This window comes from Motacilla alba, chromosome 4 (genome assembly GCF_015832195.1).
Source record: "Motacilla alba alba isolate MOTALB_02 chromosome 4, Motacilla_alba_V1.0_pri, whole genome shotgun sequence".
Classification (NCBI taxonomy): Eukaryota; Metazoa; Chordata; class Aves; order Passeriformes; family Motacillidae; genus Motacilla; species Motacilla alba.
This window is the reverse complement of record NC_052019.1, coordinates 6,239,358-6,257,703: the sequence shown is the minus strand read 5'-3', so window position 1 is coordinate 6,257,703 and position 18,346 is coordinate 6,239,358. Positions and strand designations below refer to the sequence as shown.

General features: G+C 39.9%; 1 long non-coding RNA gene across 1 annotated transcript; it reads right to left on the bottom strand.

Annotated features, from left to right (window-relative positions):
• Positions 1 to 590: 590 nt before the first annotated feature.
• Positions 591 to 13,605, bottom strand: LOC119700741. The gene is made up of 2 exons (XR_005256871.1): positions 13,526 to 13,605; positions 591 to 970 (listed from the first exon to the last, which is right to left on the bottom strand). It is a non-coding gene; the product is annotated as an uncharacterized LOC119700741 (long non-coding RNA).
• Between the last annotated feature and the right edge of the window lie 4,741 nt (positions 13,606 to 18,346).

Here is an 18,346-nt window from a genome sequence, read left to right as displayed (position 1 = left end):
CCCCAAAATGTCAATGGTTTGGAGGTAGAAGGGAACACTTCTGCTCCTATGGTCAATGTCCTAAAGAGGACTGAAAAGCTTTTAAATTTGAAAAATACAGAGTTTTTTGAATACAAATAAAAGTGATTATCTTCCAAGCAGCAAAAATCTCAATGTGGCTAGGGAAGCCAGAAGAGAAAGAACAAGGTTTCTTTTCCCACCATATGCCTAACACCAGTATCTGGAAGATGAACTGTAAACCCAAACCCTAAGCTCCTGTGGAACAGTCTGTGATAGCCAGGGGAAAAAAAAGAAAGCAGCATTAGGCTGCAAAGCCCTTCCTGGAACTGTTCAAAACCAGGTTGGAAGGGTCTTTGAGCAAACTGATCTGATACAAGGTGTAGCAGTGGGTGTGAAACTAGATGGTCTTTAAGGTCCCTTCCAACAAAAACCATTCTGTGATGCCTTGAAGTTGGTTGTGGAGAATGTTCACCCACATTGCTGTCTTTGCCAGCAGGCAGTTGTGTGTTGGGCCAATCAACAAACTGACCACTGCCACAACACCACTGGGCTGCCAACATAAGCCACAGTGTGAAGGAGTAACCATGGGGTTTTTTTCTGCTGATCATCTTGAATAAAACTTGTATTGGTGCAGGGGAGGCATGAGCCTCCACCTACTGTAAATTCGTAGGAGCTGTCACGATCAGCCAGATTTTTCTTTGGAACAAAGGAAATTCCCCCTTTGAGACCTTTATTAGTTACTCTGGTGTCTAATGTTGCCACTCTTGCCCTTCCTGTCCCCTCCTCACCTACCTTTGATGGTGAGCCAGGTATTGTTTGAATGACTTATACACCGAGGTCTGCTAATTCCCCATTGAAATCAGCCACAGCAGGTCAGCTCCTTCTTTACCTGAGCACATTGTGTGCATGAGGACTGACAATCTTGCTTATTTTCCATAAGCTCCATGGAATTTTTGTCCACAAGTACTCTCTGAAAATGATGCAGTAGCAAAGAGTCACCATGGTCCCTCTGAGCCAGCAGCAGGGATAGACAGTACAAGAGAGAAAAGTGGCATCTTCTAGGACATACACCCCTGAAAGAGACCTGAATAACTCTTAGGTTTCCTCTTACACCTAAAAATTATTTGAGGTCTGAAGTGCCTGGATTTATTCTTGATGAGTGTTTAAATTCTCTTTTGCTATAACTTTTCATCTTCGTTTCTGTCTTAGTGCTAAGTCAAAACTGGTGTTTTTATCCCATGGAAAATTCTGCCATTTCAGATTCTGTTTCCATTCTCAATCAGAATTAAAAGAATGTGTTTAGAAATTTCAGCTCGGGATAAAAAACCTCATCCCTGTTTCCCATCACCTGAGCCAACCACATTTAAGTATAGCTGAAATATTTCTGCCCAACTGCTTTTATTTCCTCTTTCTATAATAAATAAAATAGTTTTAAAAGTTTCTATAATCTTCTTAAACAAGTTAAATTTATCAGAAGAATTTTTGTTTTGACAGAACAGTATTATTCTAACAAAAGAAAAGTTACTAGTTATAACAGTTATAAGCTGTATAAATATAAATCATAATCTAGTCTAGTCTTTTCCTTCCTTCTGCTAAGTTCATGAGAACACACAGACACGGAGGAGACCCACACTCTTCTTTCTAAAGATCTTTTTCCCTCAGCAAAATCTTTTGCCACAAAAATCTTTTGCTGTAAATGAGGCCATTCATTGATTTGATCTTAACTCTCTGCCCCAGCAAAAAAAGTCCATAGAGAGCTGTTCCCAATCAAAGGGGTTTGTAGAGTTTGGAAAACAGCTGGCTGTGGTTAAGATGCGCAGACTTTCTTACCTAGACAATTGCACCTTAACTTGAAACTCTAGCACTTAACACTGCCCTTAGTCTGCCATGCTACTTCCATCCTGTGATCTGGAATACCACAAAAACCCAGACAAAGTGCTGTGTTGCCTCTTCCGTAAGAAATGCTGTGCAATCACTTCCCAGAAAGGGCTGCTGTCATTCTGTGCAGAAGCACAGTCAGGGTTGTTTTCTTAATCCCAGAGGTACTCTTGCCCCTGCCCTCCCATGACTGGAGGAGAAGAGTGGTCAGGAAAAACAGAGGCTATTGCATGAAACAATTGCACCGCACTGCACTTATAATTTTCAAATGGGAGAACAGTAAATGACATGAACAACATGCTAAAATTGCAAAACTGCAGTTACCACTAATTTTTGTATTGGTATACTTCACCCCTGAATATACATCTGAAATATACCCAGATCATGATGCTACTTCCTACTAACACAATGATTTGTCCTTTTTGCTCCAAGAGGTGAGAGAGAAGGCTTTATCCTAACTAAAAAGGAGGAGAAGATCCAGATAATTTTTCTAAAGAAAAAGATATTTAGGAAATCCTCTACTAGCCATAATCATGAATTTTTTCCAAGACATTCAGGTTAAATATTAGCTGCCATCACTATTGAATAGATAGGGAAAAGTGTACTTGACCTTGATGCATCCATGTGCTTTTCCCATGATAATCCTGGAGTTTATAGGGTGCTGCAGTGATACCTCTGTGCTGTGCTAGGTGTTCCCCTGGACAATGGGCCTGTGGCAGTGAACCTTGCGGGCCAGCCTCTATCACACACACTTAGCCAAAGGGTCAAACATGGTGTGACCAGAGCGTGGGGACACTGAAACACCTCCATGAGTCTGAGAGTCCTTTGGGCAATTACCTGTTAGATCTTGAAACTCTCAAATCCCCTGGGACTGCCATGCAACAGGAAGGTGGTACCCTTCCCATCCCATCTTTCAGCAGCGGATCCGTGTGCTTTCTCTGGAAGATTATCCACGTGCCACTGTCCATCCCTGCATTAATCACATGCCATTATCTAGCTGCCATTGGCTTCAGTCCTGTCTCCAGGGTTTTTTGGTGGGAAAGGCCCCAAATGACCTAGGTCAGGATCCAATCTTAGTGTAAGAAAGAGGCTTCTCTCAATTCCTCTTGTTTCGGGCGTAGTCCCTCATTTGACACACATGGAAGATATTTTAATAGTAATTATCATCTCCTGATGCCAAAATTTTCTCTATAAATTTCTCAGAAACAGCTTTTTAGCACACTTTCTCTTCAGCCCTCTTTCTGTATGTGTATTTGCATGCACACACACACAATTACATGCAGAATGAGACCACACACTGCCTAAACAAGGCTGTGTTGTGTTTTTGCCACGTAATACAGTAAGAGCTAATCTCATTCTTCAAAACTTAGTACTTCATCCAACTTTCTGTCCTGCACAATTGCTACATGACCTCCTAAGCTATGGGATCAGCCTCGGTGTTACACCACAGGGCTTCCAGGTACAGCTCCCAGGCCTCGGGCAGGGGGAATCACTGCATGCCCTGTGGCATCTGTCAAGCATTTTGCCACAAGCTTTCATTCTATATTTATGAAAAGGTGCTGAGGCACAGCAAGCATTATGCATGATCTTTGCCATAAAAAAGGATCATGCCCTTATCAGTTTTCTGCAGTAATTTGCTAAATGTCAGTGGTGTTACCCAGGTCTCATTCTGCAGAGCCCTGGCACGCCGTGGTGCTGCTGAAATGTGGTGCTGTCCTCACACTCGTGTGAGTGTTTGCTCTGTCATGAGATCTCCCAAATGCTGGATGTTTGATAGGCCAGTTAGCTGCCTGAATAAATATTTTCACTTTCTTTTAGTCAACGCTGGAGCCAAACATTCAACTGAAAATAGCTTGGGCTAAGTATTGTTGGTTTAAAATTAATTTTGTAATAGATTCTGTTTGTAGAATCATTGATTAGTGTTCCTGTGCTGGCTTTTAAAACACAGCTCAGAATATTGCAGAGAAATAACATTTTTACTGCTAGAAGTATTATATTTTACTTGTGTCTATTTTTGGAAGGCTCTCCGAAGCTGCTCATGGAAAAGTAAAGCAAAAAACATAAAGCAAAAAAAAAAGTAAAATTCTAGCTCAAAACCATAGATATATACCACTAATAGGGATTTGACTTTTTTACCTTAATGTCCTATTTTAGTTACTACCTACATTTTCTGAAGCCTAAAGACATTGTAAATTAAAAAAAAAAATAAAAGAAAAAAAAAGAAAAAAGGAGAATAAACTTCACCAGCTGCAGATTTAAGGAGAATATCTAAAACCTCAGTGAGGGTTTTAAAAATAAATAACAAAAAGGTAAGATCCTATTTGGACAGTGAGTTATTTTTTTGACATTATTTGATACAAGTACTCAACATGGATATTTTTGAAGTATGGTTCTCATTAACATTTGGATAGAGTACATTTCCTTTTCTTGATTCAATCATGAAAAAATTCACTTACAGATAGTCCATACAATAGTGCAACCTCTTTCACACATTACTACATCATAATCCATTGGCTGCATTTGCTTCAAACAGGTCCACTCTACCCATATGGCCTGGCTTCAGTATTTCTTGCTCCCATCTGTTTTAAGTTATCTTCTTTGGGCTGTGTTTTACTGAGAGATGCTCTTCAGCCACATGCAGAAAGGCTGTTTCTGAGAGAAAATGTGAGCAGAAAGGGGACTTTTTGCTCTCACATCTGTGGGAGTTCATTGGAGTCGACTGAGCCTACTGCTGTAGATTTTGGCTCTGCAGAGTCTGTTAAAACCCGTTTTGTCTGCGTGGTCTAAGTTTTCATTAGAAAACCCTAGAGGCCTGGTTTGGAAATCCTTGATTCATGTGAATGTTCCTGCTGAAGAGCAGTCCTGCAAAACGATGTCTTTTATTTTCCTTTTCCCATTCACCTCTTTCCCTGTAGGACCATGTCCTACACCCCGGAGAAGCACAACAGTCCTTGCCCCAAGCCCTTTTCATCCTCAGCAGACAAGTTAAGTCAAAATCTACCAGAGATTTCTACAGTCTTTCCCACCGTTTGATGAGCCTCAGGTTGGGCTGGGAAGCCAGGAGGAGCAAACCCAGCTCACAAGACCTTCCCCTACCCTCCAGCCTCACTGCATGCTCGTGGAGTGGTGGGACCATGGAAGTCACTGCCTTGTTAGGAAGTCCACAATCTTCTCCTTTCTTGTTCTGTCCTGAAACTCGATGTTCCTGACACAGTGATGCCACTTGACATTACTGATCCCTCCTAAACACCTGCTATCAAATGCATCAAATCTTTTCTTGTCAGCTTGCGTAATGCTCCAGGTCTTTGCAGCATCGAGCAAAACTGATACCACACAGCTGTTGTAGAGCCTTATTTTTTGTTTTGCGGACATGTCACTGCCCCATACTTTTGCCCTTGAATTTATTTGCATTGATATTCACCTTATACTGGTCAGGCTTGAAAGGACACTGGATGAAATCCAGGCAGAGTGGTCCAGAGCACTGGAAATGGGGATAAAATATGAACCCTGCCATGATTGCGACTGACCTCAGAGAGGAAGGACAAATCCACTATTTCCTTCCCTCAATAGACCCAAAGCCATTATTTAATCAAGAGCTTTGATGTTTATTTCTAGTGAAAGCTTCTATTTTTAGGATTTTTCTTTTAAGGTGATCGCTGGCCTTTGGGCTCACCAAAGATGAGCCAGAGGATTTTCAGTTCTCATTAATAGCTGGTCATATATTTATGAATACCTTGAGGAAAGGGACACAGAATGCAGCAGATCTTAAATTATAAAGAATGAGGGATGGGTTTTCTTTTTCAGAAGTGAAAATTTGTGATGTTACTGAATTTATTGATGAAGTTCTGCACCAAAATTTAGAAAGAAAATAACACAGAGAAAAAAAATTGGAGTTAAGGACTCTGTGCAGAATTGTCTTCATTTCTCCAGAGGTAGTAAGACCATTTATCACAATTTTTAAAATACTTTCTTACTTTTTTAAAGTTTCCTAAAGAATGTAAAAGAAAACCGACAGAGCTCAATCCTCTTGATTTTTAAATTAACCTTTCCTGATTTATTTTGTCTTCTGTTAAATCTTTGTCTGAGTAAGCATGAAATAATAGAAAGGTGTGTGTACATTCTTCCATAATATTGAAATAATTTGTAACAAATGTAAAAAATAAAATCTGAAAAAGCCCAGAGCTGTGTAGAGTATATGTTTATTTTTCTTATATTCAAGTTCAGGAAACCTCCATATGGCATACAACCAGATTATGCCAGCCCATGTAGGGTACCACATATATTCTGTAGAGGAAACATTACGTGAGAAAATAAAGAAAAGTTCCTTCCTAAAATTATAGAATTTTATGAAAAAAAATTAATGATATATGACTTGGACATAGAAACCTATAGTAAGCACAGGCCACTAAAAAATTACCCTATTCTTCAAAATTAAAGAGGACGATAATAATAATAATAATATGAAAATATAAGTTAAAATAATATTTAAAATGTAGATAGTAAAGCTAGAAAAAATTGAAAAGTAATAAGCAATTTAAACACAATTTTGTGGTTACATTTTATATATATAGCATGTTGTTGTGATAATATATATTTAATAATACTCTTCTTCAGATATAATAGAATAATATAATATTTTTCTTATATATTAATATAAGAATTATAATAACAGATCAATAATATACTTTAAAAAAAATGGAACAAGTATATAAAAATAATTTTCTATGAGTAGTTCTATATTGCTTATTTTAAATTACTGTATTTTTATATAGTATAAACTGTATACTTTATATATAATATTGTTAGCTATTAAATGTAGGAATAAATTATACATTTGGCACTGCCACATTTCTGGTGATTATCATAAGACTGTATAAAACTTGGGTGTATTTTAATTTTTTTCCTGCTTATTAAAAGTCATGTGAACATAAAACTATCCTGCATCAGATTTTAATTTTGTAATTTTCACCTAGCTTTTATTACTTTAGACCAGGCTCAACTTTTATGAGAATCCTGAAATATTTTTATCTTCCACAGGAATAACCTTAGCATGAAAGTAAGGCACAAAATAATTAATGCATTCAACAGTTCAAAATGTGAACCTTTACTGTTACCATTTTTCACTTTGCTTGTTCCACAGTCTCTCTTTATATTTTACCTATCTAAAAATATATAAATAGAATTAAATATAAAAAGCACATTTGAGAAGCTATTCCTTAATTGCTAGGTAGTTAAAGGAATTTAAGTTGAAAATTATTCCAGTCTTATCTACAAAACCTCTGTAGAGCAAAGATTTCCATTCACAGGGGCAGATATTGTAACTTTTATTGCTGTTTCTAGATTTTAGTCTCAATGAAGACAGAAGAAATAGATTCATCATGACTGTAAGAATAAAATCTGACCATAACCAGATGTCAGTTCTTGTATTTTTTTTTTCTGGAAAACTCTCTTATCTAAAGATTTGAAATATTTGCTTCTTTAAAGTTAATAACTTTAAAAAAAAGGAATAATATTGATCAAAATTTTAAAAGTTATTCAGCCACTTGATTTGCAATTTTAAGTAACATTTGTTAAGGGGAAAAATATTAATTTCAGCACAAGAAATAAATGAGTTACCAGTACTGCAACTCTGATTTGCAAATAAGTACACATTCTTCCTCTGTAAATAGTGTGTTTTTTTAAATAAAAGTCACATTAATTTCTCACCTCTACCATATTTTCTTTACAAAATGGGACTCTTGTTAATTAATTCTGTAATTCTTAAATCCCACCTTAGCTGAATTTGCTTTGAACCCGACAGTAGCACTGTAATGACAAAGAACATTTTAAAAGCTTTAAAACGTGGGCTGGACACTGTACAGAACATGTCCCTTAATAGCAACAGTGACAGGAGATAGAGGTGCCTTTCAACTGTCTTTTCGTTTTGCCAAGACCATGTCAAATGAACTGAAAGGGGACAAAGTGACAACGGGCCTTTGTGTGTCTGAGGCCACCATTTCTGGGCAATGAGCAAACAAATCCTGAGCAGGTTACCTGTGTAAAGAGCAATAATCCAGGTGATTTTAACTACAGCTTCAATAACATGCAACGTGACATTTCTTCACTGTAAATCATGAGGAAATTTTTGTTTGGATTTTTTTCCCCTCTGTTTTATTTATTTTTCTTTTAATTTGAGGACTGTTGGATATGGACAGAAAGAGCAGCACATCCCTGGCCTGGATGTCATGACCACTCTTAGTCTGGAAAGATGTCTTTGCATCCAACATGCTGGGGACTAACTCAGCCTAGAGAAGACAACAGGTGAACAGGATAAATCCCACCCCAAAATGAGGGAGCAGCACAGTGAAAATGATACAGTGGGTCAATGAAAAGACACCTCAGTCTCTAGTTCTGGAGGATGACTGAGCTGAAGTACCTGCTCCACCAGTGAGATGATGATGTTGGATTTGGGAACATGGGGCTTCATGAGCCCAAGGACAGGCAAATCTTACTGCCATCAGAAAAAAAACTTTGCTTTCTTGCAGAAGTGAGTTTGGAAATATGTAGACATATGAACACTGTGTGCAGAGTGAAAAATTTGATCTAGAATAACACTAAAAGAATATTTCTGTGTGGGGAATGCAATGCTGTCCAGCTGAATTGTTCCCCAGGGCACAGTGAGTATAGACAGGGCTCCTCTGTAGAGGCTGCTGACCATAAGGGTTGTTGGCTGAATCACTGCCCTCCTCCTCGGGGGGTGCCCTGCCAGCTTTGATCTCCAGATCCAATGCCCCCACGGCTGGGCAGCTGCTCACAGGGAATTTTCCAAGAGGGCTCTTGTCTCTGAGCTCGTTAGCCCTTCTGAGCTTGTTAGCCCTTCCTTTTGGCCTGAAGCAGCCAAGCCCCAGTGACATTTACTGCTGGTTGAAAAACCCCTCCCGTTAGTTGGCTCTTATAGCAGAGGATGAGATTAAGAAATTCATGGCATAGTACAGCCTTGTGGTGACTTTGGATGGATAGCTGGAGTAATGTGGGGAACAGTGCCATGTGTGACAATTTTGACTTTGCACTTTACACAAGAAGCCTGGTGAGCTAGTGGCAGAGAAATGGGGTTATCAGCTATGACACAAAACCTGGTCTTAAAGTTGTTTTATTTCCATGTGAATAAGGCCACAACGTGTTCAGGCAGGTATCACCCACTAAAGCAAAACACAAAGCTTCACTGTCTTTCAAACTGCTCAGACTTTGTCTTCTCTCTATCCCAAATGGGAATATTTTGATGTAGTTTTGTAGTTTTTTAGGGTTTTTTTTAATTTATCTACCTGGGAGCCCCAAAGGGAGCTACTATGAAACAGGCAAACATGATTGATGGATTGTAAAGAAATGCCATAAAAATAGGTTCTAAGGTACTGTAACAGAGGAAAGGTCAAGGAAAATTTAACTGAAGCAATTGGAACAAAAGTTGTCAATGCAGAAAAAAAAATGCCATCAGGATAAAGTAGCTCAGTACACCTTTACTCACTGTCACACCATGGATTAAGCTAGATAGAAATATGGATCTCCAGCTCCATATCCAAACACTTCTTTCCCTATTCAGTATCCTACAGCCCCATAGCCACCAGTGTCCTCTCCCTGTGCCAAAGATGTCAGCAGGAACTGAACCTTGGCTTTACTCCATTCCAAAATTCCTATGGGACTGAGAGAGGAACAGAAACCGGCTACTGTCCTGGACTGAGAAGAAAGCTCTGAGGTCTGAAGGAGCAGATTTGGTGCCGTTGCTCCTAAATGCTAGAGACACCAGGGTCAGCAGTGCAGACTCTGGAGACATGGTAGAGGAATTATGTTCTGTGAGTTCTGCCCTGCAGAGCTTACTCAGGTGGACAGACTCATTAACAACAATTAACATCCCATTTCCAGGCAAGGCTTGTAAAAGTACCAAAGTAATCACTGACTCAAAGCTGAAGTAACATTTAAAGATCAGTTTTCCTGCTAAACAAACCAGATCTGAGTTTCTGCAGACACTCAGTAGTCTCATGTGCTGTTTCTGGGCAACAGGGAGGCTGTTACACAAACAGCCTTGCTACAGCTTCCAGTGGGCTGAAAACAGACTTTTTCAAACCATTGCTGAATGGTTCCCAATTGCATTTTGCCTCCCTGCTTATTTACTGTTTTGCATTAGGTGATCCTGCTAGCAGTGCGGCATCGCAAGGAGAACAGCAGAAGGAGGGTCAGAAGTTATCACAGCTCTTATCTCATGGCCAACATCATTTCCCAACCACTGCACATCTGCCTTGCATTTTGTGAATTTTACCACATTGAAATCATTGTGGCTCAGAAGATCTTCTCTGGAGCCTGCTTGGTTGGTTTACACTCAGATCACTGCTGGTCCGTGTCCTGCTCTCCGAGAGCTCCAGTACTTGAGTTACTTTGCACATCTGAGCAGTGCCATTGACACAGGGGAAATGTCTGCATGGGGGAGTGTCTGCTAGCCCCAGACCCTACAGCTGAAGTGAGGCTGAAACGCACCAGCAAAAAGGGGTCAGAGAGAAGGAAGGACAAAACACAGTAAGTAGTGACTAAGTTCAGGCTGTCAAATATGGTGTTGCTATTTAACTTCTTACAATAAAACAGTAAGGAACTTTTTGCAGAACAGGCAAGAAAAAAGACAGAAGGAAATATCTGCCTTGAATCAAATTACATAATTCTTTCCTGATTGCAATAAGTAATTCATGGTGGAAATTAATAAAAATGCAACAAGGGAACTAGGCAAGGAAAAAAATATAGTCACTATAATGGGACAATTCTGCAGCATTGACTAGAAGATGTTGCTAAACTGGTTGACACTGATTTTAGACAATCACTACCACCAATAGCAGGTTAAAAATAAAATATCACAAAGTTTGGCTTTTGGAGAGAAAGCAGTGGCAGCTGAGATACAGCAGTTTGTACACACGAGGCTGGAAAGCAGTTTGGGGCAGGGATTTGTGTTGTGATATATTGCTACACTTGAACCCTATTACCAAGAAATATTAAGTCATGAAAAACTGGTTAAAAAAAATAAAATCAATTTTTTGCAAATAATACTGTTGAAGACCTGCATGCTTAGGAGTACTGTTGCTCATTCGGAGTCTAATTTGAGTTTCCAGGATCAGAGACATAGCAAAATAAGCCCTTCCATTACCTCAAGCAGCCTGCAGTGAGATGCAAGGGTGACTTGCTTTTGACCTGCTGGTCTCGATTTTGGCGTGATGCCCTGATTTGAGTGACTCACTTGTATTCTACAAAAATACAGTTTCTGGTTGTTGGGTGATTAACTGTTTGTCCTGTTGCAGTCCTTCCTACTCACCCTCAGTCCCACACTCCAGGGTAGCAGGAGGGAAGAACTGGAAATTTGCTGGAACAACGCTGCCAGCAAACCCAGCACCCTGTGACTTGCATATCCTAAAACCACAGTGTACTTTAATTTAAATTAAAAACCCACACTTTCTCTTTCAATCTGAATGATTACGATAATAGAAACATAGGAGTTAATGCTGTATGTGGCTCTGGATGGTGCCAGAGCCTTTGATATCCCATCCTGTGTCACTTTGGGTGTTTCTGAGTCCCCCATTTGAGATCCCGGGGGGCTGGAGCTGATGAGCACAACCAGAGCCTCAGCTCCTGGCATCAGCAACTGCCTGAGAAACCCAGCGAAATGGGAATAGGGAGAGCAGCAGTGTTCCAGAGGGGAACACGCCTGTTTGCCCTCGCTGAAATGCTTAGCAGCAGCTTTCAGACTTTGACAGCCACCTAGGGAAGCCTGGGGGGAGTTTGGGGGGATCAACTTCACCTCTCTTCTGACCCCAAAAGTCACTGATGTGTTTGTGCATAACAGCCCTAACGAGCCCACTGCAATCTTGTGAGGTTTTTTTTTCCCAAGAGGAGCAGTAATCTTGGCGGCTCCATGCTCTGGGGATCACGTCTGGATGCCCCAAGGGACTGAACATCAAATCTTTGAGTAATCGGGGCTCAGCAGAGCCGAGCAAATTCAAATCCTTGCGCTTGTTTGTTTGGAGGGTTCCCCATTAGCACAGATCCATGACTCTGGCCGGTTTAGGTGAGGAACTGCCAGTTTCTGTGCATGGACATAGACCTTCAAGACTTTATCAACATCCCAGAATTAGATATTCTCTTGATATCTATTATTTCCTTTCCACTCTGTGGGATTAATTCCACGGCCATAATTTTGTTTCTGAAAAATCATGCTGTTAATTAACTATTTGAAATTTCTATGTACCCATGATTACAAATCTCCTATCTGTTCCCATACTATCTGAGGTATTTCATAAGTTTAAAATATGAAATTATTGATTACTTCATCAACACATCATCTCAGACATGACTGAATAGCTGAAATATGGTATTTAAAGTTAGGACACTTCAGGGCTTTTTTCCCCCTATCTGGAGCTCTCCTTCTCATTTAGATAAGGTGCCAGGCATGTTGCTGTAACTTTTTTCACTTCTTTTTTTTTTTTTTTAATTTATTTTGCAGAACTTCAATAATTTATTTCTTAAAATGTTAGTTTGCAGCTTAATTTATTAACTTTCATTTGGGTGATGGAACACAAACTGTGATCGCTTACTGAGCCTGGTAATCAAATATAATTTGAATATAATGTGGCCTCAAAATTAATAGCCCTGAAACAAATAAGAATAACAGACTCTAAAAAAATTACCAGAATAGGAGCCCAGCAGGCTCTCTTTAAATGTGCCTTTTAAAAAAATTGCATGCTAATAATCCTATTATTCAATAGGGAAAAAAAAGTATCTTTCTATTTATTATATGCTCTGGAAAAGCCACAGCCTTTTACAATGCTGCTTCTCACAAATCACTTCAGTTTAATGATGTTACTGTACATTTCATCTCACATTTGAGTAAATATGTTTATTTCATCCTGGAGAGAGATTTTATTTTAACTTTAAGATTATAATTTCTTAGAAGTCTGTCACAGAACAACATGAGCTCTGCCAAATGGAAATACATACCCACCCTGCTGTCATATGTTTAAAAATTAAGGATTTTTTCCTCCAGCCCAGAAAAATACTTATTTATTCTGACAAAGAAGCAAAGGACAGCTATCAGAGACACTAAAGTTAACTGCTGCCTGAAGTCATAAACATCTGGTGGCTATTTTAATTGCATTGTGAACTAACCACCAAATCCTCCACTAAAGAATAAAAGTATTTCCCCCGTGCAATACTGTATTTTAGAATTCTTCCCTTCTGAATCAATGTCAGACCTGATTACAGGACAATGAAGTCTGTGTTTCATGCCTGCATCTTCTTGAAAACACCCCACTCTACTATTACAATTGCAGGTTTACTCAAAGCATCTCATACAGAAAAATTTTTCAGGTTACTTCTGCAAACACTGGCTTAGAGATAAAATATAATGCTTAAATCACTGCAGTTTGTTTGCTATTAAGTTAGACAGATCAGTACATCTGCATAGAAATACTGGACATTAGAAAGCACACAGATAACCACACAAGCACACAGATTTGTGTATATGAGATATGTGTGTGTACATATATGCATACACACACACAAAAAATGCAGATATTCATACATATATATGCATATACATGTATATATAAGAGGAATTTAAGTAAGTAGTAACACAACCTACCTAAATGTGAATAGAAATTGTTGTTAATAAAATACTTGCATGAGTTGTACGGGGACCTTCTAAATGTCTGTGCTTCCTGGGGAGACTAAATGACCTCTTTTTTACAGATACCAAGATCAAAGCTCTTGGTTTAGATACTCCAGCTGTCCCTCTCGTTGGCATTTGACATGCTACCCGGTCCATTTAAAATCAGGGGGCATGTAAACATTTTAACCCTTGGCAGCAGTATCTGAGAAAGATGCTGGCAATAAATGGTCGTAACTGCCTGGGCCAAATCACATTTGGTGTCCTGCCTTTGAAGTCCATGCAGGCACTGTACCCTATGGTTTTGACAAAGAGCCAAGTCCAAAAAAAGGATGTAGGCTCTGAAGCTGTCCGGATGTGGACTCTGGGATCCAGAGTGGCTCCGTGCTGCTGAACAGTTGCCTCCAAGCTCGCCGCAGGACTCCCTGCCTGACCTTGGAGGCTTTTTGCCTTGGCTCTGCTCTGGTGCGCTCCCTGCCTCACCCCAGCTCTCAAATCCCAATATTTTTGTACAAGCAGAGGGGCACCTTCATCCCTTGTGAAGCCTCCTTTGGTGGGTGTACACAGGGTAATACATGCTGATAGGATTAGACCCTGCTCTGAATTTAGTCACAGCTATTTTTTTTTAACCATTGCCACAGGAGGGTGCCATTTTTCTGTTTAAGCTCCAGTTGAGCCATGGGGTTCAAATAGTCTGGATCCATCATGCCCCAGGAGAGCAGGAGATGATGGATGTGAGCCCAGGACAGGTGTCCTTGCATACCCACACTCTTCCCACCAAAGCCAAGTCAGGTCCATGGAGATGGATAAACAAACAGCATCAACAAGATCCCATGGGTAAAAGTGTTACTTCTGGTCCTCACCGACAAGTTGTTTTCTGTCACATTTTTAGAAAAGAGAGATAGCAATGGAAAACCAGGACCCTTCTCTTCTGCAGCCATGCTTTGAAAGAGAGAGTCTTTTCTCTCTCTCTCTTTCCAGTCTTTGGAAACAGTGGTGAACCCCATCCTATTTGACTCCAGAAGGTACTTGGCTTCTTCACTAAGTACCCATGGTCTGGAGAAAGGATGAGCTCCACACCCAGATAAAGTGTGTCTCATGGGCCTGTGTGTGGCCTGAATGCCATTCTCCCATGCTGAGAGTCCAGTTGCTTGACCCACCTTCATTTTGGGTTCAGGTAGTTAAAAACATTTTCCCTTAAAATGCCAAAGTGTTTAAAATGCTCCAGGGCAGGTGTGCAGCAGCCAGCTGTGGTGCAAAGGCAGTGAGGCAGGCTGATGTGACACTGGTCATCAGAAGTTAGAGCAGACCTGGCACACAGATGTCTTATAAGGTGATGCAGAACTTGTTCAACACCACATATTGCCATGGGGAAGGAGGAGGGCACTGCAGGCGAGGGTACATCCCTCCCAGAGATGCCTTCATGGTAAGGAGGGTGCTGAGAAGCCAGCCCTGATGGTTGTTGTCTGGCAATGGAGTGGGGGGCTGGATGAGTCACAGGAACTGGTCCTCAGGGGAAAACCTGAGAACTCATTTCCTTCTTGAAGAACAGTTGGTGCAGTCAGCTGAAATGCAGAAATAATGCCAGTGGCAGAGCCCCAGGATTTTCCCTTCTCTAACTGCCAGACAGTTTCTGCTGCATCCACTCATTTGGTTTCTCCAAACATCTCCAGATGTCCTCTCTCCTGAACATCTGAGTTTCAGGCCCATCCCCCTCCTTGCTCCTCCTGGTGCCATTTTCCTTGTGAACAGCCACTTCCATGAAGGATTTGCCTCTGCAATGCCTGGACAGCAAACATCCCAGTTCATCTGTCCCTGCACTGCCCCCTTACCCCTCACATCTCTGTGGGAAGCAGTCAGGCATCCTCAGGAGCATCCCTGGGCCTGAGACCTGGTGTCTATGGACAAATTCAGGAGCAATCTCTGAATCTCAGAGCAAACAAGGCCAGCTGTTGTGTGCCCATGCTGCTCTTCTTCCAGCCCTTACTCTCAGGGATTCATCCAAGGTGGAAGCTGCTTCAGCCCTGGACATGGCTTCTCGCGACATGCTCACAACTGCTCAGGCTCTGGTGGTTCCTCCATTATTAAGTACACAAAACTACACTCAGAGATTAATTAGCTATATTTAAGTCAAACTGCAAGTGACTTACAGCACATTTGAGTATTTAAAGGCAGTGGCAGCCTCTATGCACAGCAAATAAAGGTATTCATGCCATTCTAAGTAGTGGAGAGCATATTTGCATTCAACATCTATTGTCAGTAATCATGTGAGCATTTTATAATAACAGAGATCTCAGCAAATGTGATCTAAGGGGATTGTTGAAAGGGGAAACTATAAAATAATGCTAAGCTCTGAAGTTCTTTCCCCAATTATTCTTTCTTACAGAACAGCAGCTATTAAAGTGTCTTGTTAAATATGTGGCCTTTAAATAAGCACCCACTTACTCTGGGCTTAATATTAAAATTTACTCTGGTTTAATAGTCTTTTAAAGTTAGGTTTCTACAAAGAGATAAAACAATCTAACTACACTGTTTCAGAGTTTAAACAAATACACTTGGAGCTGTAGTGGCAGGATTTGGTTGTTATTAACTGATTGTAATTGTATCAGTGCATTTATTTACACTTCCAGATGATGTTACAGAAAACTGTCGGGGAATGATTCCCTAATAGTGCAAGCATAAGATGGAAATATTGAAAGAAACAATGTCCAGAATTTCTATAATTAATACAGAGTTGACTGTAGGTGTTTGTAATCAAGGAATTGAAGAAATAGATGTAATAATCTATGTAATCAATTAATTTTGGTGCTGTTTGAGAACCACTTACTAACCAGAAAGGCTGAAACCTGGATTCCAAGAGTACCAATCCTGTACTCCCTATCAGTTGCTGATATGGATCACTGGTCACAGCTCTAATTGGCTGATTACACAAAAGCTCTTTGCAAAATCAAGACTAAGCCTCTACAAAGTGGGAGCTGCAGTTCCTAGTGACTGGCTCCAACCAGAGCTTCAAGGTTCATGTAGAGTCACCAAAATTGAATTTGCAGCCTGAAAAGAAAAACCTGGGGGATTTGTCCTGTGCCTTTATAGAGTCTGAAGGAATAATGAATAGCACTTGAACAGTCAGATGAAACATTAATAGCCAGGGTAGAAATTGAGCAGTAGTGTTTAAGAATATATTTTGTGTCTGGCTTCAAGTAAAAAAAGGATTTAGATGAGAATTTATGTTAAGTTTGGAAGATCAGCTTTTGATTTGATGATAAAAAAATTCAGATGAATTTCAGGAAAAATAATAGCATAAAGTAGCATGCCTCTGGAATATTATTTCAGTGATGGGGCTGTAAGCTTGTTTTCTTTTTACCTCTTTTAAAACCAATTAAATTAACTGGTGCTGCACGGTAATCTCAAATTTAATTCTGCAGATGGCCTTGAGAAATCTTTTCATCTGTTGCCTTGAAAACAGGAAGAAAAGTAGAGGCAGAGAACAGGAAGTGTAATCAAAATTCCTGGTAGCAACTGAGGATCTGAATATCAAACTCTTCATTGTCACAATTATTTAGAAACAAGTCATCCCACTTCCAGTGTGTGCTATGATCTCACGTGGCAAAGGGTGGAATATTGGATCAGGAGAACAGAATGTATGTAATAAATTAGAATGTATGTAATGAATTAGAATGTACGTAATAAATTAGTCACATCAAGCACAATAAGATTTTGTGTTCTATTTATTTTTAACCCTATTTCAAGAGAGCTAAGGTATGTTGAAAACGACCCTCAGAGTGTTCATGGACATTTCAGCAGACCAAGAACAGAAGCCATTATAGCACTGCATCCTAATAAAATCTAAACCAATGGGTTTCTCCTTCTCCTTCTCCTTCTCCTTCTCCTTCTCCTTCTCCTTCTCCTTCTCCTTCTCCTTCTCCTTCTCCTTCTCCTTCTCCTTCTTTTGAAATTCAGTGAGAAGATAAATGAGGTAAAGTAACAAAGAATAAAATAACCTTCCTGTAAATCTTTGATGACTTCTAGTTTATGGAAAAAGACAAATGTAATTTGGGACAGCAGATTTGTATTAAAACTTGACCCTTTACAACTGGAATATCCACAATGGGTGGCAGCTGAAAGATCTGTTTTATAACCCCAACACTTCTTTAACAGCCTTGCATGCAATAATTTCTGCATTCAATTTCCTGTACACGTGTACAACAGCTTGCCCAAGGGAATTGGGCTCCCCTACAATCCTTCTTTTCCTGAGCATTTGCAATTTCTGGGTACTGGAGGGAAAATAGGAAGAAAAAAAAATCCCATTAAAAAAACCCTCACTGTAACACTTACTGTATTTATGAAGCAATGAACAAGTTTGTGTTTCTTGCTTCCAGGGAAATGGAAAAGATCACAGCAAGATCTCACCAGGCTGTTCCACAACTCCAATGGCAGGAGGACAAGCCCTCCTCATTGTGAGAGCAAAGCTCTCCCTTGAAAAGGTGGATTCCCCTTTCATCTCTTCCAGTTGAGAATGGAAGAGGGAGAGGAAAAACAAGAGTTAAACTCAGCCTTGCACCTACTGGGGATAGTCCTGAGCCAGCTTTGACAAGAAATGGTGAAAATGTCATTTGGTTTTAATATTTATCTTCTTTGCAGTAGTACCGGTCTGTCATGGCACACACTGTATAGCTTAGAATTTATTATTTGGCATGGGAAATCATAAGGAAATCCTTTACTTAACAATGGAAAGTGTTTTCAGCCCATTTAATAACTGACACTTCCTTGTCTATTGTTGCTGGGTTTGATGTGGGAACT